Source organism: Sturnus vulgaris, chromosome W, assembly GCF_052056855.1.
Source record: "Sturnus vulgaris isolate bStuVul1 chromosome W, bStuVul1.hap1, whole genome shotgun sequence".
Lineage (NCBI taxonomy): Eukaryota > Metazoa > Chordata > Aves > Passeriformes > Sturnidae > Sturnus > Sturnus vulgaris.
The window spans coordinates 39,067,798-39,092,584 of NC_142282.1; the positions used below are offsets into that span (position 1 = coordinate 39,067,798).

At 45.1% G+C, this 24,787-nt stretch overlaps 1 protein-coding gene across 5 annotated transcripts in view; it reads right to left on the reverse strand.

Annotated features, from left to right (window-relative positions):
• Positions 1-24,787, reverse strand: part of LOC148220147 (ceramide transfer protein-like) — a 159,336-nt gene that overhangs the window by 106,421 nt on the left and 28,128 nt on the right. The window lies entirely within an intron of this gene.

Below are 24,787 nucleotides of genomic sequence, written 5' to 3' on the forward strand. Positions count from 1 at the left end.
CAGGACTCAAAGGAATACTAAGTAAGCTTCCCAATGACACTAAATTGGGAGGAGCTGTTGGCTCCCTCAAAGGCAGGGAGGCCCTGTAGACAAACCTCAACAAATTAGACAGATGAGCAATCACCAAACATATGAAATTTAACAAGGGGAGGTGCCAGATTCTGCACCTGGGACAGGGCAAACCTGGTTGTGTGTATAGACTAGGGAACAAGAGGTTTAAGAGCCACACTGTGGAAAAGGACATGGGGATCCTGGTTGATGGCAAGCTGAATATGAGTCAGCAGTGTGCCCTGGCAGCCAGGAGAGTCAACCATGTCCTGGGGTGCATCAGACAAAGCATCGCCAGCTGGTCTAGGGAGGTGATTGTCCCGCTCTACTCTGCACTGGTGTGGCCTCACCTTGAGTTGTATGTGCAGTTTTGGGTGCCACAAGAGGCTGAGGTCACTTGGTTTGTTCAGCCTAGAGAAGTGGAGACTGAGGGGAGAACTCATTGCAGTCTTCAACATCCTCATGAGGGGAAGTGGAGGGGCAGATACTGATCTCTTTTATTTCGTGACCACTGACAGAACTCGAGGGAATGGCATGAAGTTGTGTCAGGGAAGGTTTAGGTTGGTGTTGCAGACAGGTACAAGTTATTATAAAAGAAAGGTCTTAGAAAATATGGTTTAGGCCCTGCTACTTTAGCAAGCTAGAAGTAGGTTGTAAGGTCCCACAAAATAGAATCAGAGAAATGAAAAGTTAGCACAACAAACTATTCTTGGGGAGAAAAACAAGTGCACCTGTATAAACAACAGATATATCCCATGAGAATCCAGTGAAGAAAGTATGTAAACACCTGAATCTTAGCAGGTACACACAAAAACACCTTCTAACCAATAGCAAGAAAACTATTAACCAATGGGAATTCAATACGAAATCTGTAAAAACTGTATAAAAATGCATTGTGTGAATAAAGAATTGGCTTTTCCTGCATGAAGAAAATGGAGTCTCGGCTGTTTTAATACAAGAGGTTGGATATCAGGAAAAGGCTCTTCAACCAGAGGGTGGTTGAGCACTGGAACAGACTCCCCAGGGAAATGGTCACGGTACCAAGCCTGACAGAGTTCAAGAAGCGTTTGGACAATGCACTCAGGTACATTGTAGGATTCTTGGGGTGTCCTGCAGAGGGCCAGAAATTTCATTCTATGATCCTGATGGGTCCCTTCCAACTCAGCATATTCTATAATTATATGGTGCTATGAAATAATTTCTGAAAAATTCAGTGGCCTTCTATGACAGGGTTTCAGGGGAGGGGGATGAGGGAATAGTGACTAACATCGTATATGTGGACTTGTGCAAAGCATTTGACACTGTCCCACACTACATCTTTATCTCTAAATTTGAGAGACATGGATTTAATAGGTGGACCACTTGGCAGATAAGGAACTGGCTAATGATCTCACTCATAGCTGTAGTCAACAGCTCGATTACAAGTTGTCTTAGGGATGTTTTTTTTATCCCACATAATTTTTGGGGTTTTTTGTTTTGTTTTGTGTTGAGGTGGCCACTGCCCCCCCCCCCCAGCACATCCTCCTAGCCTCTGGGAGTATCGCAATGAGTTGGAGCCAGACTGGGGTTTCTGGAAAGAGTTGCGGGGGGGGGGGGGGGGGGGGGGGTCGAGGGGCAGCTCCTTCCTACCAGGCAGGCTTTTTCGGCTGGCCATGTCGCTGGTGCCTCTGACCAGGGATGCTGTTGCTTCTGTGGGTTTTGCCTGTTTCTTTTTGATTCTTTTCCTTTAGTGCTATGACAGGGCTTGCTGGCTTACTTCTCTGCTTCCCTGCTGTTGGGGAGCCCAGAGCCAGTGCATGCTACGCCAGGACCTGGGAACACCTTCGTTCCCCACCGGGGGAACATCCCCCTCCACACAGCCTGGACCCAGGGACCAGCCATCACTGCTGCAGAGTTTCCACTACCTCTTGCTTGCTAGACCAGGTGAGCCCACCCTGACATTCCAGCTGCCTCCGCGGTTCCTGCTGCAGCCCATTTTTGCCATTCATTCATTGCCACGTGAGGGAGATGTGACTGAGCTCACGCCACAGCGCTCCCTGCAGCCGAGAGGAAATTATTACACCTGCCCTGCCCCACCGGGAGCCTACCAGCGCCCCTGCCGGCTGTGACCATAACTACACCAAAGGGGAAAAGTGCCTGCAGCCGAGAGAAGGCTGTTACTGGGTTTCTGGTTCTGTTTGTTGCTGCTGCCATTGTTGTTGTTTGTTTCCCTTGTTATACATATACAAACTACTAAAGAATTTTTATTCCTTTATTCCTTTTCCCATATCTTTGCCTGAAAGACCCTTAATTTCAAAGTTATAATAATTTGGAGGGAAGGAGGTCATATTCTCCATTTCAAGGGAGGTTCCTGCCTTCCTCGGCAGACACCTGTCTTTCAAACCAAGACACAAGTGAAGGCCAGTGATGAGTGGCATTCCTCAAGGAATTGTTGCTGGTTAACATCTTTGTCAGTTACATGAACAGTGGGATAGAGTGCACCCTCAGCAAGTTCACTGATAACACCAAGCTGTGTGGTACAGTTGACACAACAGAAGGAAGGGATGCCATTCAGAGCAACCTTGACACGTTTGAGAGATGGGCTCATGAGTTGATTTGGCATAGCCTGGTTTTTGGTAGCGGGGAAGGGACACAGAAGTGGCTTCTGTGAGAAGCTGCTAGAAGCTTCCACCATGTCTGACAGAACCAATCTCTGATGCCTCTGAAGATGGACATGCTGCTGGCCCAATTAGAGAGGTTGGTAACACCTCTGTGATGACATATTTAAGAAAAAAATCAAAACAGCGCAAGCACAAGGGTGATGAGGCACTGCCACCAGAGGCCATCCCAGCACAGCCTGCAGCTATGCACCATGGCTGCTGCCATCTCGGCACAGCCTGCGGCCATCCTTGCCTGCCTGGCCACCCCTAGCCAGCCATGCCACGGGCAGAAGGGCAGGACCAGCAACTTCTCCTTCCCAGCGTCCTGCATGAAGAAAGGTGTTAAATAGTGCCAGAACTGTGGTGGCCTTCACTGCCTGCTCGGTGGCATCAGGGCCACATGGCCAGGAGAGAAAACATGGCAAGCGACTCTCCAGCGCAGAACCTAGATGAGATAGGCCTTTCAGTGCTGCAGGATCCTGTAGGAATCTTTTAATTGATGGAACTTGTTGGCAATGATACTGATGAGCAGCAGTTTTTCTTCTAGTCAAGAGGAGGAAGTGAGGACATGTGAGGGAAAGCAACAAGGTGGCACCAAAGTCAGTGGAAAAAAGAGGGGGAGGAGGTTCTCGAAGTATTGGAGCCGAGATTCCTCTGCAAGCCGTGGTGAGGACCATGATGAAACAAACTGTCTCCCTGCAACCCATAAAGTCCATGGGGGATACAGAGATCCACTCGCAGCCCATGGGAAAAATGCTCACGCTGGAGCAGGTGGATGCCAGAGAAAGCTGTGATGCAGTGGGAGACCCGAATAGAGAGAGATGGCCCTTGCTTCCAAACTAGAGCAGCCTATCCTTAAAAGACTGCACCCTGCGGATGAGTGACCCATGCCACAGCAGTTTTGGGAAGACTGTTTGCCCATGGGAGGGACCCCATGACATAGCAGAGAAAAGACTCCTCTCCCTGAGTGAACAGAAGATCTTGAGTGGTGAACTGACCAAAACCCCCATGCCCTATCTTCCTGTGCTGTCAGTAGGAAAGAGGGAGGAGAGGGGCTGGGGGAGTTGGGGAAAGATGTTTTAAAGGCTTATTTTACTTCTCATTATCTTCTGACTCTGTTAATAATAAATTTACTTTATACCTTCAAATTTTAACCTGTTTTGCTCTTAGAGTGTTTTTCTCCCAGTCCTTATCTCACTGTCTCGGTTTGAAAGACAGGTATGTTCTAAGGAAAGGCGAGAACCCCTTTCCTGAGATGCAGAGTGCAACCCCCTCCCTTCTAATTATTTTAGTTTCAAATCGGAGGCTGTCAGGCAGGAGATGTGGGGATGGGAATAACAGTTCTTTACTGACATCTAACAAAGCAAAATAGCAGAAAACAACAACAGCTATAAAAATTGACAACAAAACAGAACAGTATAGCTCAGTTTCAGTCCCTTTTGGCCACAGGCTGTCTCCCTGCGCTCAGTTACTGGTGCTGTGGTTGCAGGGCAGGTCCCGCGCAGTCGAAGAGGGCTGGGTGATGGCGGCAGCGGCCCGGGGGTGAGAGGGATGGGGGAGTGACTCCCCCCTCACGGTGTCGGTCGTGGTGCTCGGCAGAGTGTCCGGACGTAGTAGGATGAAGTGGGAGAGCAGCAGAGCGATGTCCAATGGCAGGGAGTGTGGATCTCGGTGCTGGGATGGCAGTGGAGTTGCTAGCTCGGAGCATGGAGCGTTCTCTTGCTCCACGAGCCAAGCGAGAAAGTCCCAGCCCGCTCCAGACCCCGTCCCACCTTTCCTTTTCCGGTCTCCCCCCCCCCCACCCACCCCCCTTCGAGAGAACATTATCGTTTTTAAGGTGTAGCCACAACTACTTAGCATAACAATGGGAGAAATTCCACAGAAAGAAAAGGGAACAATTCAACCCCCAACACTCAGTCATGAGCCCTTCATTAATTCTTTTTCCCTCTACTCTGCCCAACTAGAGCAGAAGAGGGTGAGCAAGCAACTTTTTTTGGGGGCCTGGCATTTGGCCAGTATCAAACCACAACAGTCCATTCATGCTAATCTCATCAAGTTCAACAATGCCAAGTGGAAGGTCCTATACCTGAGTCAGGGCAATCTCCATCAGAAATACAGGCTGGGTGAAGAATGGATTGAGAGAACAGCCCTAAGGAAAAGGACTTGGGGATGCTGGTGCACAAGAAGCTTGACATGACCCAGCAATGTGCACTTGCACCCCAGAAAGCAAATTGTGTCCTGGGCTGCATCAAATGCAGTTTGACCAGCAGGTCATGGGAGGTGATTCTGCTCCTCTACTCTGCTTTCATGACACCCCACCTGGAGTACTGTGTCCAGCTCTGGGCTCCCCAATATAAGAAGGACATAGACCTATTGGAGCAAGTCTAGAGGAGACAAAGATGATTAGAGAGTTGGTGCACCTCTCCTATTAGGAGAGGCTGAGAGAATTTGGGCTGTTTAGCCTAGAGAAGAGAGGCTCCAGGAAGACCTTAAAGCAGCCTTCCAGTACCTAAGGGAATCCAGAAAATTTGAGAGGGACTTTTTATAAGGGTGTGTAGCGACAAGACAAGACGGAATGGCTTTAAACTTAGAGTTGTCCTGGGTAACCCAAAATGTGTCTGTATTCCATATGTATCTCTGCCCAAAATTGTTGCTGTCTTTTAAGACCCAGCACCGTGACCACAAATAGGGCTGGGAGGTTGCTGGGGTCCCTTTAAAAAGTCAGAACACCCAAACTGAGTTCTCTTTTGCCTAGTGGCTTTTGCTCAAGGCAGAGGATACACTTCATTGGAGGTTGTTTTCAGCAGGTTTTTCTGGGCTCACAACAGAATCAACAAGAAAAGCTGCATTTTGCAATCAGAAACTGTTTTGGAATTAATTTTGCAACATCTGTTGGGAGCATGAAGCATGAGCTGGTCTGGGGATGGGCCATCACGCTTTGCTGCTGAGAGACAGTTTCTCCTCCCCCCTCAACACACCAGCGGCTCAGAAACAGCAGCACCAATACCAGCAGAGTCCATCGGGTGGCAGGAAGAAGCAGCGAGCAGCAGTACTGACCTCACGCACGTTAGCAATCCTCATCTGCCACTAGAAGTTCTTCATAAGCTCCTACCTTCCCAGGAGGGTTTTTTGTTTGCCATCATTTCCCTTTGTCTCCCAGACCACGTGGTTGTCATCTTGGAGGGGGGGAAGGCAGTCGCCATTTCCCCTTTGTCTTTCAAGCCATGAGGTTGGCTGTGCGCCCACCATCATGAGAAAGGGAGGGGTATTCTGGCAATTTTGTTTTTCTCTTTGTTTCCGTGGAGTTAATGAGATTTAGCAATTTTGTATCTAGTCATTATTTAGTGCTATTTTTTACCTCTTGTTGTTTTGCTTGTTAGTAAACTTCTATTTTTTTCACTTCTATCTACTCATATTTAGTTTCCCCTTATTCATGAAAAAGGATTGGTTAAAACTATAACGGGAGGCAACTCATTCCAGAGTGCCAACCTCTTCAATTATCTTAAAACAAAACAAAGAGATTTAGATAAGACTGTAGGAAGAAATTCTTTGCTGTGAGGGTGGTCAGACACTAGAACAGGTTGTCCAGAGAAATTGTGGATGCCGTGTACCTGGAAGTGTTCACAGTCAGGTTGGATGGGGTTTTAGCAACCTGGTCTAGTGGAAAATGTCCCCGTGTATGGCAGGGGGGCTGGAACTAGATGATCTTGAAGGTCCCTTCCAACCCAAGCTATTCAATGATGATTCTATGATGAATACATTCAAATCTGCATGCTTGATCTTCCTCTGCGCTGCTGCCTGCCCTAAGTAACTGAATGTACTTTTTGCCCTATGTAGTGGGTTGATGATGTCTGAATGTGAGTCACCCATGAAAGCCTCTATCACTCCAAGGCTGGACAGGGGAAAGAAAATAAAACAAAGGGTTCATTAGTTTAAGACTGAGAGAGTTCACTCACCAAATACCACCATGGGCAAAACAGGCTCCACTTAGAGATATTAACTGAATTCATTGCTAACAAAATCACAGCAGGATAATGACAAGTAAAATAAAACCTTAAAAACACTTTCCCCTCACCCCTCCCTTATTCCAAGCTCTACCTTCTACCCCAGAAGCGCAGGGAGACAGGGAATGGAGGTTATGGTCAGTTCATCACACATTGTTTCTTCCACTGCTCAGGGAGAGGAGTCCTTCCCCTGCTCCAGCATGGGGTCCCGACCACGGGAAATAGTTCTCCATGAACTTCTTCAATTTGAGTCCATCTCATGAGCAACAGTTCTCTGCAAACTGCTGAAGTACTAAGGCCTGAACAACAGGCCATGAGCATAAGTTGACCTCTAGATGAACCTTCCAACAAAATGTTATATATATATTTGCTCATTAACAAAGTAATATTAGCAATATATGTATCTGCTCATTGGCAAAACATGTATTTACCTTTCCATATTTAGAAACTGGACAGGGCCACATCTGGCCTTGTTTGGGGGTATAGAATCAAAGACAAATCCCTTGGTTCCTCCTTGAGCCCTGGCCAGGCTTTGGGAGAAACCCAATAAGAGAATGAAACCAGATGTTCCTGCACTAAAAGTAATGGTAATTTGTTTATTCAACAGTATAAAAATGGGGCCCTATCACTGAAAAGTGGGAAGCCTCGTTGCCTGTAGGTAGACACACCTACACAATTTCCCAGTTACCAGGAATGGTTCTCTAGTCCTTCACTGTAACAGTGGCTTCCCCAGCTTGTGTGGACCTGGATAAAGGGGTAAAGTATTAAGGTAACTGGTGATGTATCTTTCTTAATCACAATAGGCATTCTTTTGTAGTAATGATTAGGTGCATTGCTTAGTTTATCCTTTTGTGATTCTTTGCAGTTTTACATTATAGTAAATTACACTTATTCCTTAAGTTGGTGTCTGTGTCTTTGGTGCTGATCCTGTCCAACAGTAATATAACTGCTGCAACTCAGTCCATCCCATGGGCAATAGATCTCCCCAAACTGCTGCAGCATGGGTCACTCTTCCATGGGGTGCAGTCCTTAAAGGACAGGCTTCTCCAACTATCTTAGTTTTGATTTGCCAATTTAAATATACTCATTTTTCTGTTGTGAAACAGAACCAGGAGCAAAAAAAGCAAGGTAGGCCTAAAACTTAAGAGAGTATATAAAAAAAAGGAAATTTATTAACTACACGAAGGGGGGAAAAAAACAAATTCAGAATAAAATTTTTTTCAGACCACACCTTCCTTCCCTCTCTCAACCTTCATAATAACAAAACAAACATACAACAACTACTTCAGTCAGTTCCCAACTCAGTCTTTTTCAGTTCACTTCCAGAGAGAGAAGCCTCCTCTTGTTGAAGCTGTAAGGATTTTTTTCCACAAGAAGGAAGAAAACAGTCCTCTCGTGGTTTCATTTTCATGATTTGCATCCACCCAGGAACCTGCAATTGTGACATTCCTCACAACTCCACAGCCTTCCCAAAGCTGTAGATGTGGGCCATGCCTGTCTCATGGGGTATTACTTTTAAGAATGAAATGTTCCACAGCAAAGGTTCTCTTCATTTCTTTTCTCTCTGTTCATGCTTCATCCTCAGAAAAGTGAGATCCCCTTCTTTCCTCGGGGCAAAAGATTCTCAACACAGGTGCTTTTTGGTCAAAACATCCATCAAATGGAACATCTCCAACCCCCCATATCTTTCTCCATGGTTTATAGGAATATTCAGTACATCAGTTCATCCCTACAATTTTACAAAAGGATTTTCAGCCATCTTGACAGCATCTCCTCATTCTACTTCCATCTAAACAAACTTAGCTCTTGCTTCACTGACTTCAGAAATCTTCTTATTCCCTTTCATATTCAAAGGAAGGCTGGAGGTTTTTCAAATCTTATCTGAGCACTAAAGAGTTAAAGTTTAACACAACTACAAGAGTTGGGCCAGGCTCAGGCCGCACTGGGTGGAGGGAGATGGCTGAGGTGTTAATCAGCCTTTCTGGGGCTTGCTGCAGCCCCACACTGCCCATGGCCACCCCTGCTTCCTGGACAGGGCCCGGCTGCCTCCCCCAGGCTGCGTGGGGGCTGGGCAGGCCCAGCCCATCCGACAGCAGCAGGAACCGTGCCCCCCCACCCCAGAGTCGCAGGCCCGTGGAGGAGGAAGCCATGAAGGTCTTATCAAGGAGCCTCTCCTCCTCCCGGCCATTGGGTCCCCTAGTTTGCAAACGGGGCCCAAGTGGCCTCCTGAGCCTCCTCCCGCATAAGGGGGAAAGCTCGGGTTGATGTTACCTTCTCAGCCACCAGAAAGACAAAGAGCCTCAGTTCCGGATTACCTCCTTTGAAATGTGTGTTCAGAGAGCGAACTAGCTTTGTCTCATTGGCTGTTGAAGTTGTCCCAACCTCCACAGAGGAAGGTTCCTTAGAGAGAACTTCTCTCTGAGTTTCTTCTTCCCAAGTCAACCCATCACACCAACATGGGCTCCTCTCTCCACAGGCCTCTCACAGGGTCACAGCCTCTTCTCAGGCATCAACCTGCTCCAGCGTGGGTCTCTTCCATGGGCTGTGGGTGGTTCTCTAAAACCCCGTGGTGTTGGGTTAACAGGTATTGGTGTAAGGAAACATTTAAACAGAGAATGACAGCAGCAGCGCCAGCAGCACCAGCAGCATCTCTCTGACACAGCGTGTACCTGAGACAGAACTGAACGAATTAGTTTCTACTTCTATGTCAATATAGATGCACACTCTTCACACTCCTTTACCATGGCTTTGGAGACAACAATGGAAAATGTCAAGAGGACAGATTTATTGTAGGACTGTGATCATGTCTGTAAGCTGTAACCAAAAAAAAACTCTTAGGAGTAAAGATATATATATATACTGATGAATAAACTTCAGATTCACTCTCTCTCTGCTGGTGGGTCTCGTTTCTTCATGTATCACACCGTGGTCCTCCATGAGCTGCAGGGGGACAGTCTGCTTCACCATGGTCTTCACCTCAGGCTGCAGAGGAATCTCAGCTCTGGTGCCTGGAGCACCTCCTCCCCCTCCTTCTCCACTGACCTTGGTGTCTGAAGAGTTGTTCTTCTCACATATTCTCATCCCACTCTTCTCTGGCAGCAATTGCAATTGTGAAATAACTTTTTTTAATTTCTTCTTAAATATGTTATCACAGAGGCGTTACCACCATTTCTAACTGGCCCAGCCTTGACCAGCAGCAAGTCCATCTTTGGAGCTAGCAGGGATTGGCTCTGCCAGACATGGAGGAAGCTTCTGGCAGCTCCTCACAGAAGCCACCCCTGTAGCCCACACTGCTACCAAAGCTTGGCCATGCAAACCAAATACACCTTATTATCTTTCTAAAGTTTGGTTGATCCATATCACAAGAATCAGATGAAAAAAGGCTTCAGCTCTGTCTCTTTCCAGCATGTTTGACCAGACCCTGCCTTAATTGTAAAACACTGAAACAGGTTGCCCAGGAAAGTGGTTGAGTCACCACCCCTGGAGATATTTAAAAGACACTGAGATGTGGCACTTAGGGACATGGTTTAGTGGTTGTTGTGATTTAAAATCAGATGGAAATTAAACTCCAAGCAGTCACTTTTCCTTCCCTCCACGCACCCCATTGCCCCATACAGAACAAGTTATATTTCTTTAAAATGGAGTAAATGCAGCAGCGGGGGAATGCTGGATCCCAGAAACCTGGGGTTTTTGAGCTTTCTGTGCTTTCTGGCACTGACCCCCTGGAGAGAACACTGCTTTTGACCTGAGCCCTTGGAGAGGGATTCCAAATTTGCGTGACGAAGTTAAAATCATGGGTGTGTAGTTAAATAGAAGTGTGTGCTTTCACATGGTGAAAGGTTTTAAATTTGAGGTTTTTATATTATAGTAATAGGTATGGAACAAGATGGAGGATTTTGGGTGGTGTCTCAGTATTCATCTTCCTTCTTCATGGTTTCAGGTAGTAGTTTCTGGTTGGTCAGTTAGTGTCACACTGAGGGTCATGGGAAGTTAGTTATTGGGTTAAAAATATAAATAATATAGGTGTTAATTCTCTATTGGGCTGTTTAGCTTTAAGAGTCCTTGTAGTAACTGGATCTGTCTCAATTTTGCTCACTTCTAGCAGGTGGCTAGAAGTGCTGCTGAACTTTTTGTACTTTTGATAAGATTTAATAAACAACCAAGCCCGAACAGAAGAAAATCGATTTCCTTTATGTATTTTTTAATCCTGGCTCTGAGTGAAGGTAGAAGAGACTGAGTCAAACCACTAATTAAGTAGTGCAAAACTCCCACTGCTGTTACAAGGGAAGATGCTGGAAAATTCTTTTAGAGCAAAGAATAATAAGAGAAGTACATTATGACCTGACCACATATTTGAGATACTCATGAGGAGAAAAGATTCATTAGAAGATCTGGAACCATATCCAAAAAAAGTCCACAGAAATAATTAGCATATATGCATGCATTCAGGAAATGTAATGAATATGCAATAGAAATATAGTGAATATATATTAGGTCCATGAATATAAGCTAGTCTGTTAGGCTGCAGGGGGTGCATGTTAGATGGAGAGCTCCCCCATGTACTCAGGCTAAATAAAGTAATGTCAGCTTTCTAACTCAACAAATCGGTTTAAGAGGTTATTTCCTGGTTTTTGGTGACACCCACTCTGGTGAGAGAGGGACAAAAAGCAGCGATTATAGGTTGTAATAACAGTTTACTAGAAAAAAACCAGCAATGAGATTGATACTAAGAGTTAATTCAATTTTTACTATGCCTGTGAAACTTTTAGCAGGGAAACAAAGCCTGGGAAAGCTGCTTTCAGCAAGGACAGTTGGAATATAAGAAGATGACATCTGGCCCAAGAATGCAGTGATAGACAAAACAAAGGATTGAATCTCTGGGAACTTGGGGTGGGAGTTTATGGTAATGGATAAATTGTACTATGCATATAGCCACTGTATATAAGTAATCTTCTTGTAGAATCATGTGTCCATGTTAGGTTAGAATCTCCTGCGTGCACCTCAGGCCTGAATAAATGATGTTGTCTTTAACACAATTTTAGTCTTGGAGAGTTTGATTCCTATATTTTGGACATTTGGTAACAGTAATTTGGCAATCCAGATGGGACTTCAGCCTTGAACCCTGGAGGGTCTGCAGCCGATAGATCTCCAGCTGGCTCTGAGGGAATCTTGGGGAGAGCTCTGACTTCTGATTGTCTCCTGGGGCTCAGGGAGAATAGAATCCCTGGGTGAGTAAAGGAATAATTTCAATTATTTTGGGAGTTTTTGGCAAGGGGTATATTTGAGTTACTGGAAAGGTGGATTCGAGGCCCAAGAACAGGGGAGAGTAAGGGGTTCACAGGTAACCTGGGTTACACAGCCTCTGAATAAGCTTACCAAAAATGAGGGGACAAATGAGGGATTTCAAATTTTCCCTCCCCCTAGGGAGTTTGTCTCCTCCTGTGTATAAGGGGTTCTAGTCCCCTGGAAAAAGAAAAGGGAATAGGTGTTTGAGTTCCCTGGTAATATTAGAGGTTTTCTCTGGGAGGTATCATCAGACCAAGCCCATAGTTTCACTGTCTCGTGGTGGTGTTGCTATCTTGATTTGGGTAGAGGAGGAGGAAACAAAACCCAGGCTCAGTTTTCAAGCAGACCTCAGCTCCAGCCTTGGCTGGAGAGTGGTGAAGTCTGTTAAATTGGTTTGTAGTCCTTGCATTTTTCTTGAACTCAGAGTGTGTTTGTGTATGATAGTGGTGTGTGGTGATTTGAGTTTGCTGACATATAAAAGCAGGGATGCTCATGGTATAAAAAAATCTTTGCTAAAAGAGCGATCAAGAAGAAGTGAGTTTGCTGAGGCTTTTGAGTATTGTTGCATATTTGGTTGGACTTCTGTGTATTTGGTGTTGCTGGGTGAGATTGCATTTGTGGTCTTGGAGCACCCTCTTGTGTCGGTTTTAGTGATTGTAGGTCTGGCAATCCCCCACCCATATTTGTAATTATTGAATACAGGAGCAGGTTCTCCTAAAAAAAGAGTGGGGGAAAATATCCCAAATTCTCCATTGAAATGTATATTGAACCACTAGAAAAAGATAGCAGGAAAACCACTATGTAAACCTGCACCGATCCAATATTGTAATGACTCGTGGATCTTATATGAGCTTGAAGAACAAGCTAAATCGTCAAAGAATGGTACCATTCTACAGTTGATGTTGTTTTGTAGAAAGGAGAAATGGGATGAGGTGCCTTACGTAGATTTGTTCTTTAAGTTGAGAAAGCACCCAGAATGGCAAAAGGGACATTTACATGTCCAGTCAGAATCCTTTGTGTTATCATTAGAAAAGGAAAGGGCAAATGATAGGAGATTGATGTTGTTCCTCTTGTAGTATCAGGCATGGATATCTATAATGCAGTAGTCGATGGGAGGATGATGTAGAGATAATAGTGTCACCAGATGTGGAAGATAGAGGATTTGTCTGTGTCTGAGACCTGGGGAGAGCAAGGAGGGGACAGGCAGTTGGAAAAGAGCCAGGAATTAACTTTCAAGCTAAGTGGCAGGGTGGACTCAGGGTAGACAGGAAGCGAGAAGGCAGGAAGGGGATAAACAAGAAGTGTGTGGACCAGAAGGTGGTAAGTCAGAAAGTGGTAAACAGGAAGTGAGTAGACTGGAAGGTGGTAAGTTGGAGAGGGGTAAACGGGAAGTGAGTGAGAAAGAAAGGCATGAACAGGAGGCGATAGCTCTGCTCCGACAGGGAGTGGGAATTCGTTGCCCAATAGTAGTGAAGGTACCTTTCTCTCCAATGGATCTTGAGGCATGGGCAAAATGAGCAGGCCCCTATAGGATAGACCCAGAGAAAGTAGAAAAAGTATTTGAAAACATTCTCAAAACCCAGAACCCTGATTGGGCAGACATTCAGGTCCTGGTAGATAATTCATTCAATTCCACAGAAAATGAGATGTTGCTCTGGGTTGCTAGAAAGGAGGTGGAAAGGATAATTATGGAAGGCAGGTTGCCAGGAAAGGTGACAGCATTTTCCATCCCAAGACCCCCGTTGGGACCCCAACATGAGAATGGGAAGAGCTGCCTTGATACGATATCAGAATTGGATATTAATAGGCTTTAAACATGCAATGCCAAGGGCAATCAACTGGTCTAAACTTTATGAGGTGAGTCGAGGACCACTGGAGACACCAAGTGAATTTGCAGAATGACTAAGGGTAGCTGCCAGGAGATACATTAATATCAACCCCGAAAAGCCAGAAGGAGCTGTACAGCAGACCTATATTTATAGGGAACTCAGCCCCGGATATTAGAATAGTTACAGAAACTGGAAGGAGATGGCTTGCGAGACTTAAGGAAACTTTTCAAAGTAGTCTGGAAAACTTTTAATAATAGGGAAGAAGAGGAGATTAATAGAATTAAGGACATAGAAAAAGAGGAGAGAGAAAGACAACAAGAAAAGGAAAGAGAGAAGAAAGACAATGAGAAAAGGAAAGAGAAGAGAAAGAAAGAAAACAGGAGCTGGAAAGGGAGGAGAAAAAGACATAGAGATTCAATGTTGATAGCAGACCTGCAGAGGATGCTGTCCAACTGCAGAGCAGGCAAAGGTCCTGCTCCAGAAGGGTTATGGCCAAATCAATGAGCATATTGTAAAAGTTTTGGGCACTGGAGAAGGGACTGTCCCCAGAGGCTGAGGGAGGTGAGAGCTACCCCTACACCAAGACTGATGGGAACTAGGAGTGGAAACCCCAGCTGAACCCTTGGTTACCATACAGTTGGGGAAAGAAAAAATTGACTTTTTAATAGACACTGGGGCTACTTATTCAGTATTAAATACAAACTAGGGAAATTTAAGCCAAGAAACTGAAACTATGTTGGTGCAACAGGGAAATTGGAAAAATAAACATTCTTTAACCCTATTAATTTAAAATTTGGCAAGCAATGGATAACACACCAATTCTTATATATGGCGGAGTGTCCAATTTCTCTTTTGGAAAGAGACCTGTTAAGTAAATTGGAAGCTAAGATTATATTTAAAAATGGGGACATACAATTATTGGTACCTGAGACTAAAGCCATTGAGGCAAGAACTTTGATGTTGGAGGGAATACCGGAAGCAGACAACTCTGAAGGAATACCAGAAGCAGTAGAAAATGCAGTAACTCCCTCGGTTTGGGCCACTGGAACTCCAAGACATTCCCAACAAGCACAGCCTATAAGTATTATCCTAAAATCTGAATCAAAACTGGTAAGGCAGAAAGAACATTGTTTAAAATTAGGAGCTAGAAGGGGAGTTGAGAGTCTAATAGAGAATTTCAGAGAGTTTGGATTATTGATTGAATGTGAATCAGAATATGACACTTCCATTTTGCCAGTTACAAAGCCTGGGACAGACAAATATAAACTAGTACAAGATTTATGAGCAATCAATCAACTACTTTAAGATAAACATCCAGTTGTAGCCAATCCTTATACCCTGTTAACAGCCCTTACGGAATATAAATTGTCCTGGGGTGACTATGATCCTGTATCCCCTATCGTCTGCTCCATGCCCAGACATGAGTCCTGTACCTTCAGGTTAGGTCTGGGGGGAAGGGGGGAATGGGGGGAAGAGGTGGAATTCTTTTGGCAGCTGCGTTCAAAACACAGATAACTCAGTCTTTGTTTTTTCCCCGACTCCTAGCTCTCTCGGCTTTGTTCTCCAGAGAGACTGAGGGTTTTTCTTTGTTTTTTTAGCTAATTTCTTTTAGTTAGCTGAGGCAACAAGTTTTTCCTGGGACTGTGGCTTCTTCTTCTGGAACTGTTCAGCATTGCTCTGGTCTGGAAAAGCAGGCTACCACCGGGAGGTCCCACGCTGCAACCCAGAGGGGCCCATAACGCCGCACCCCTGCTCCAGAGAGAGTTGAGCCACACCTACAGAAAGGACTCTGAATCTACCAGTTTTCCTCCACAACAAGAAGGTTTATTATCTAACATAATTCATTATTTTTTCCCCTTTGCCTGTGTGCACCCTTCTTGTTAAATAAACAGGGATTTTTTTTCACTTTGCTCCAGAGATTATTTTTCAAACCTGAGTGGGGGAGGGGTTGCTGAAACGTGCCTTCTATTAGAGGACATGTTCATTTCTGGACATTTCCTCCCAGTTTGTCTCAAACCAAGACACAATGGTTTACACTGATAGACTTGAAGGATATCTTCTTATGCATACGTCTCGATAATCAAAGTCACAGCATTTTTGCTTTTGAATGGGAAAATCCCCAAACTGACTGGAAGACTCAGCTTACCTGGACTGTATTACCATAAGAATTTAAAAATAGTCCAACAATTTTTGGGAATAAACTGGCAAAGGAATTAGAGATCTGGAAGAAAGAGAACCCTCAAGGGTTAGTCCTACAATATGTTGATGAAATCTTACTAGCAATGGAAACTAAGGAAAAGTGCATGGAATTGACTATCAGCCTTCTAAATTTCCCAGGCCAAGGAGGCTGCAAAGTATCTCAGGAAAAAGGCTCAAATCATGAAGCAGCAGGCTACCTACCTATGATTTGGAATAATCCCAGTGATGCCTTTAGTTTTAAGTTTTCCTATTCTCCTTGGATGTGCTTTTCTGATGTGCTAGGGTGATGAAGACAAAACAGTCCTATTCTAGTTAAGAACTCAAGGACAGTTTCTCCAAACTTCAGGCCCTAAGTACAAACAATGTGGAAACATGGAGGGTGGGTTCATGCAAATGAACCAAAACCTATAAAAGTGTAAGATTTTGTGACCAACCCCTCCTTTGCTTCCATCTTGGAGCCATCCAGGCAGGGGTCACAACTGTAGCACTCATACTGCTAGGGTGTGGCTTTTGTAGGCCTTTCGTAGGCCTCTCAATAAATACCCATTTTATTCCCCTTAACTCTGTGTGTAGCCTCTGTTCCAGCTCCTCAAGGCATCACCAGAATGGCAGAAATTGGGAACAGACAGAAAAGAGGCCATCTGCAAAGTACCCCAATCCATGACTGCCCAAGATTTGAGAGCATTCTTAGGCCTTTGGGGGGAGGGGTGTGTGTAAAGATTGTGGGTCTTGAACTATGGACTTTTAGTTAAACTGATAAAGGGGGTCTGATAAGAGCAAGACTGGCCCCTGATAAAAGTAAGGTTTAACTGCCTGAAGTATCTCAAACCAGCCGAAACTGGCTTTGTGGTCTGGAGAAATGCCAAGGATCCAAGGAGCATGTATGTGGAATAGAGGTGAAAAGCTGAGCACAAAGAAGAGAAGCTTACTTCATCTGAAGCCCCCTGGCCCATGACCACCAGAAGCCACTGTGCAGACGCACCCAGGAGGAGCCAAAGGTGGGGACTATGAAAATTATTTCCCAGAACTCATTATAATAAAACCCGCCTTTTTGGGGAAAAGCCATGAGTACGTATAGACTGTGTCGCAATTATCTTGAATATGTAACATCTTTATGTTTAAAGGCAAGGTAAATCACCACAGTGAGTGCACACATTTGCGGTGGAGAGATCCCCCACGTGCCCAGTGCTGAAAAAAACATACCTACTTTACAACCTCGCTGGTTGTGGAGTCTTTACCCCACATGTCAAAACCATTGTAATAACTTTTAAAGGAAGCCCCGGAAGGACCTTTGATTTGAACTCCTGAGAGTGAATAAGGGTTCTGTAACTTGAAGATGGCCCTGATGTCTGCACCCACCTTAGGGCTTCTGGACTTAAGAAAACCCTTTGAGCTTTTTGTGCACGAATGACAGTACCTAGCACTTGGAGTTCTGGCTTAGAAAGTAGGAGACTTCAAAGAGGCCTACGGTGTATTTTTTAAAAACTAGACAGCGTTAGCCAGGGATGGCCAGGATGCCGGTGGGCTGTAGCAACAACTGTACTCCTGTCCTAGTTTTAAGGACAACAGGTGTCTGCCAATGAAGGCAGGAACCTCCCTTGAAATGGAAAATATGACCCCCTTCCCTCCAAATTATTATAACTCCAAAATTATGGGGCTTTCAGGCAAAGATATGGGGAAAGGAGTAACAGTTCTTCACTAATATATATATGTATGTATGTACGCACGCATGTATGTATGTATGTCTGTATGTATAACAGGGCGAACAAACAACCATAATGGCAGAAACAGCATACAAAACCAGAAGCCCAACAACAGCCTTTTCTTGGCTGTCAAGTGTCACAGTATAGGCTGGCCTGTACTGGACAGTTAATCTGACTACTGATTAGATAAGTAGCCTGGCTGAAAAGGCCAGCCCCCAAAGAACAGAGATAGGACAGGATTAGAGACAGACAAGGATTTAATCCAATGAGTTCCAGCCCTGGCTGCAGACAGCTATTGGTCAGAGGGCTGGGCAGCCCGACCTGGGAACCAATCACGGACGCTTGCCCGGGAACATTGAAAGGGGTATATAAAGCCAGGTCAGAACTGAATAAAAGCTTTTGTCACATAGATCACAGAGTGTGGGGTTTTCTGTCTCGGATCCCACGCCGCTCGAACTCAACAGTCAAGCACTTTCCACTTTGGTATAATTACGGTCACAGTCGGCAAGGACGCTGTTGGCTTCCAGCCAGGGAAGGCAGGTGCAATTACCTGTGGCTGCAGAGGGTGCTGTGGTACAAGCTCAGCCGCCTGTTTCCATATGGGTAATGGTAGGCGTGCCGACAAGAGAGATAGAAAAGGGTCTTCCTTTACAAACCCACAGAGGCAGACCGTCTCAGTGTCCCTCTGGATAACGAAATGGGCTATAGCAGCAACCTCGGAGCGGTGGCTGGAACAGCAGAGGTGGGCACACCCCAGGTGGCTAACAAAATGTAACAGAAACCTCTGTAGCCTTAGCAGGATCCACGGGGGTCAGGCAGACACAGGGTGTTGGGTTAGAGTGTAGCAAAAAAAGCCCAAGGCATAAGCAGAAAACAGCGGGGTTGGGCAGAGGCAGCCAGGTTTCTCTGTAGCAGCTGCTGAACAAAGTCAGGGAGAAGCATCCCTCTGGCAAAGGGGTCGAGGTCCAGGGTTTTTTCCCCTTAAGCCCCCGAGTAGATGGTGAGGGTTTTTTCTAGTCAGATCAGGTCTTAATGAGATCCCAGTTTACTGGCTGCTCTTACGAGCAGAGGCTCACCCACAATAAAGAAGAAGCAGTGCTAGGCTGGACTCTGTGGTGCCAGCAAGTTCTTCCCGCGATAGCTGCAACTTAACCATTCCCCTCCAATCTCGAGAGCAAGAGGAGACGAGCCCAACCCCTCATCTCCCAGCCAAAATCTCATGCTATCTGTCCCCTTCTCAAGAGCATGCCTCTGTCTTGGTTTGAAACACAGATGTCTGCTAAGGAAGGCAGGAGCCTCCCTTGAAATGGCAGATGTAAACCCCCTCTCTCCGAATTATTATAATTTTGAAATTAAGGGGTTCTCAAGTAAAGATATGAGAATAGGAATAACAGTTCTTTACTAGTATGTCTAAATAGACAAACAAACAAACAAACTACAACTTAATAGGAAAATTAAAATAAAATGCAGTAGTGCAAAAAAACCAAACCACTGACCAAGTCAGAATACAACCTGACACTCCATCAGTCAGTCAGGGTGTTGGTAGCAGTCTGATTAAATGGTGGCTGCAGTCATCCTGGAGTGACAGATGTGGTTCTGTTGAAGCAGTGGTCCTGTAGAAGGGTGCAGTTTTCCTCGGAAGGCCCAGTGATGATGTAGAAGACATCCGTTTTTCCTCTGGAATCCAGTGGAAAAAGGCTGCTCTGATCTTCCAAATCTCAGATTTTATCTAGGTAGGAAATGCTTGGCTCCTCCCCCTGGATGGGGCATCTCCCAACGGGATGATGTAATTTTATCAGCCATGCAGTGGGACTCAATGGCCCATTAACAGAAGATATCACCCTGGAGGAAGGCTGGGTTGTGGAAAAGATAAAGAACACTGCCCCACCTGGTTTTAACAGATGGTGATAGAATACATACTTTTGGTTACTTCCTGCATTGCAACCGAAGACAGCCCTTCAGCTATGAGAGTGCAGACAACTGCACCCCTCCTGCCACCTTGGCCACTTATTTTGTCTGTTAAATGTTGGTTGTTATCGTCTGTTAGCAACAACTGGGACAAAATTCCTTGGGAGAAAGAAAAAAAAGGAAAAGTCCTAACCTCCAGCATCTCCTTATCCAAGTGCTGCCAAACTGATTTTTGCTTTTATATATTCTTCATATATATTTGTAGCTTTGTAGCCTATTATCGTGTAACTATATAGATTCATAGCTAGTATTTTCCTATCCCGTTAGAGAGAAAGAAAAAATGCATTCCTAAGACCCTATCCTAATCTTCTGAGAACCAATGACAAATCACTCTCCCAAGACACTTTCTCATAAACAAAGTAGATCTAGTACCAAAAGGGAAGCTTCAGAAGAAGGTTGAACCAAGAGGGGGACTTACCTTATCATCTATGTTTCTAATTGAGGATTCTTGTCAATTATGCTTATTTGCTAAACTTATAAAACTGTACTTGCCCTATGTCATGTATGCATCTTCGGTGCATTTTTGGCGTGTTGTGCACCTGGGGGGACCCTTCATAAAGCTAAACGCATTTTATCACCCAACCATGTATGGCTCATGATTTTAGGGGCCAAAAAGGCAACACAAGAGGCCAGGAAATTAACTTCGGTACAAAAGATAATAGTGTATACTCCGCACCCTGTAATCACCATCTTAGGCCAAAAAGGGGGACATTGGCTTTCCCCAAGCCATATGTTGAAATATCAGACTGTTTTAATGGAGCGAGAAGACATGGAGTTGAAGGCAACCACAGCAGCAAATCCAGCTCAATTCCTGAACAGCCCAATGGAAGGGGATGAACAGCTAATCCATGATTGCTTACAGAAAATCGAGCAGATTTATGCAAGCTGACCAGACCTGCAAGACACACCTACTGAAGATCCAGAGATAGAGCTCTTTACATATGGAAGAAGCTTGGTGCAAGATGGAAAACTAAAAGCTTGCTATGCCGTAGACACGTGAGAGACCAATCTGATTTTTATTTCTCTCTCAACATATGTTATACATAAGGTAAAGGATTCCTGGAGGGACTGTACACGTGCTGGGAACCCTGTCCCCAGGGAGGCTTCCCCTGACAGCCAATCAGGCGAGAGAAAGTCTCCAGGATCAGGCTGCAAGCAACCCCCTACTTGCTGGTGGGGCATATGCCTGGGAAAAAATGCCCAGAAAATCTGGCTATGGGAGGAGCCTTAGCACATAAAAACAGTTAACTGTGACACAACCAGGGGCCATTTTTCTTTGGGTTTCTCGGAGGGATTGGGGGCTTGCCCGGAGGGTCAGCTTGGCCCCCTGTGAGAGTCAAATTGGCTGGGATGGACCGAGGCTTGGCACGGCTTCCCTACACAGAGGGCATAAATCTGAGACCCTGGGAGGCGAGCTGTTGGGAAGCAAGGCCTTAGACTTATAAGGTCAGGCCCCTGCCTTGCAGAGGCAGGAGGCTTTAGCCTAAAACCGTGGGACTTGTGGGGACATGTAAAAGCATGCCCAAACAAGTTCCTAGTTCTCGTTTGTGATCGGACCTCTGCCCTCAAATACCCCTATGTATTGTTAAGTCCAACCCCTCCCCCTGGTCTTTGGATACTGCCTCTCAGACCACGCGGTCGCGAATGGATTAAAGAACTTCTCAGGCACACCATCATACCGGTCCCGTTTTTTAGCCACGCTCAAACCCAGTCAAGCCGGAGAAGAGATCAAGGGGAACAAATCCCCTCCGACAGCCCCCCTCCCCCCCTCATCTTTTTCTCCCTGCAGTCCTGCTTCATTGTCCACCCCTGTCCTGCCCTGATTAACCACTTCCCTGAGGGATCTCGTCACCGTGACAACGTGGTGCTCTGCTGTTTCTCTGATGAGCAGCTGCCACCACCCGCAGCCACCACGTCCTGACCCTGACAGCCCACAGCTTCCCCACAAGCGCGCCTGTAGCCACGGCAGCCTGTTCTTCATCGATGGGAGAGACACGCAGCCTGCTGCTGTTTGGAAATCACGCCTAGCTGCCATGGGAGCCAGGCAGACCCATCGCATCTTACAGCACACACCATGTGAGCTGACGCCAACAGAGCGTCCCGGGGTTCTTGCGATAATACTGTCCCTGTCTTCTATTTCTCTCTCAGTCTCTCTTTTTCCCTCTTTATTCTCTTTGCTATCCTCTGGTAGGAACACTTATCTTTCTTTAAAAATAAGCAGTTCTCAGATATAATAGTGCCGCATTTACACTTTATTTTCGTCCGAGAAATCTATCAAAAAGAATCCTCCCTGACTCTCCCTTTCACAGCGGGACGGGAAAACACGTCAACTGAGGTAATAGAAGCTGCACCACTGGCTGCAGACACCTCAGCACAAAAGATAGAACTCACAGAACTACAAAGAGCCCTGGAATTGGCAGCACAAAAAAGAGTAAGCATATGGACTGACTCAAAATATGCGTTTAGCATTGATCATGTCCATGGAGCCATATGGAAAGAAAGAGGTCTATTAAGAGCATAGGGGTCTCCGATTAAGTACAAACAAGAGAGATTATCCCTCTGTGATGCCATCCAACTACCCATAGAAGTGGCTGTACTACACTGCAAAGCACATGAACATGGGAAATTCATGCACAAAATAGACTTGCAGGTAAAACTGCATAAGAGGTTGTGCAACAAGGCATCTTAGCATTAATACCTGAGAAAGCGATTTCACTTTCAGAAGTTAGCCCTGGATATATTCAAGCACATTTAAAATTAACTACTTATCTAAAAGCCCAGAATAAAGAGGGTAGATGGCTAGTAGCTCCCAATAACCAGGTCATAGTCCCACAACAATTGATGTTACAAATTGTAAAGGAGAAACACCAGCAAACTCACTGGGGAATCAATGCTATGGTAACCAGCCTACTGACTCAGATACTCAGTGTCCGTATGACGAAGATTTTCAAGTTTGTTACAGAAAAATGTCCCACATGTCTTAAGAATAACCCTCTAAACTTAAAAAGACCACATCCAGTATCACTAAAACAGGAAAGACTCCCAGAGATTACTGGCAAATTGATCTTTCTGAGCTATCACGCCAACAAGGATACAGGTATCTCCCTAGTGTTTGGAGATAGCTTATCCGGGTGGCCAGAAGCTTTTCCCTGCCACACCAACAAAGCTACGGAAGACATCAAGGTACTCCTCAAAGAGATTATACCCAGGTTTGGAGTGCCTATAGGGATGTCATCTGATAGAGGACCTCATTTTGTATCTGAAGTGTTACAGCAACTTAGTGAGCAATTAGATATTAGTTGATTTGCATACTCCATGGAGACCACAATCTAGCAAAAGGATTGAGCAAATGAATCAAACTTTAAAGAGGAAAATTAGCAAAATGTGTAAGGAAACCACTTTGAAATGCCCACAGGTGTTACCACTTTGTTACGAATTAAAGTACAACCTTGAACTAACCTGAAGGTAAGCCTGTATGAGTTGATATTTCGGAGACCATATTCTAACTTTCCCTGGTTCTGAAGAACAAATTGGGAATTAGAAAATAGAATGATACTTAACTTCATAAGGGAAATCCTTTAACAAACTAAAAAGGATATTCATTCTTTTGCAAACTCTTATCCTAGACAACCCAGTTCATTCATTTCAGCTTGAGGAAAAAGTGTACATCAAGACCTGGAAATCAGAACCACTTCAGGATGTGGTAGGACATCCCTCCATGCCCTAGGAAGGCCTATGTGTTGCCTATCAGCTGGTGCAATAACTCAGGGCATCTTCCCCCTCACATGAATTTGCTAATTGGTGAAATAACTCAATCAGGACAGCTTGTCTTGTAGTGAGTTATTTCGGCACCATGGAGGTGACATTCCCAGCTGACAATAAACATCTTGCCTTGAAAGCAAGATTGTACAAAGATAAGCTGGAATTTCTGACTGACAGACACTTCACTACAAACTATAAAAGCTACACCATTGTCTTGGTTTAAAAGACAGGTGTCTGCCAAGTGTCACTGTGTCCTGGTTTAGGGCAAATTTGGGGGAAAACCTCCAGAAGGAGCCCCCAGACAGCAAACCCCACGACTCCTCCCCTAACCACTGGGTTCGGGAAGAATTTCCTCAGAGAGAAGTGGGAAAAAACCTGTTTATTTAACAAACAAAACACTCCCCAGCACAAAAAAATGAACAACACCAGATGACAAAGACTCTTTCACCACTCTGAAAGGATGACAAACTCAGAAAGTCTCTCCTGTGAGTGGTCGCCCAGTTATCAACCTCCAGTGCTGGGGATGACTGCTGCAGGTCACAGAATGCAGACTCCCAGTGTTTCTTGGTGTTTCCCAGGTCCCCGTCCGGAACAGGTTCAGATGGTATTCAGGAAAGGGAAAGAAAAAAAAAACAGTCCAGGGAAAAAATTGGACTGCCTAGCTAAATTAACTAATAAGCAAAAGCAAGGGCAAAAGCAAAAAGTAGGAGCGAGAGCAAAACGAAAGCAAGCAAGCCTGCAAGCAAGCAAGCAAAGCCTAGCCTCTCCTAAACACAGACCATGGGGGAGGTGAGCTGGCTGATAACAAGACAAAACAAACCTTCACTTTCAGAGTCAGTCCTGAAAGCACAGAACATAATACCAAGCATAAACAGAACACACAATTGGGGATACAAGAACCATAACTTCACCCTAGGACACACTGTAAGGCTAGGGAGCAGTGAAAAAATATAGCAACACAGGCTTCATCTAGAAAGCAGAAGAAGCAATTTATTGCAGGAGTAGGCACATTTTTGTAGACTGGTTCGCTGAAGCAAGGATAGAATAAGCCCATTGGTCCAAGGAAGGCAACACGTCTTGTAAACGTGCTCTTACCAAAATATCATGTTCCTCACGCACTCCTCCTGTCCACAACACCAGGTGCTAAACTTTGTTATTAATTCTTTCTTTTCTGTTTTCCTTTGAGTAGCTTGGGAAAACTCAAACTACTGTTTTCCCTGGCTCTCACCAGCATCCACAGCCAAGGAAGGCGGACACTTTCCTGAAATGGAAAATATGACCCCCTTCCCTCCAAATTATTATAGTTTTGAAATTACAGGGCAAAGATATGGGAAAAGGAATAATAGTTC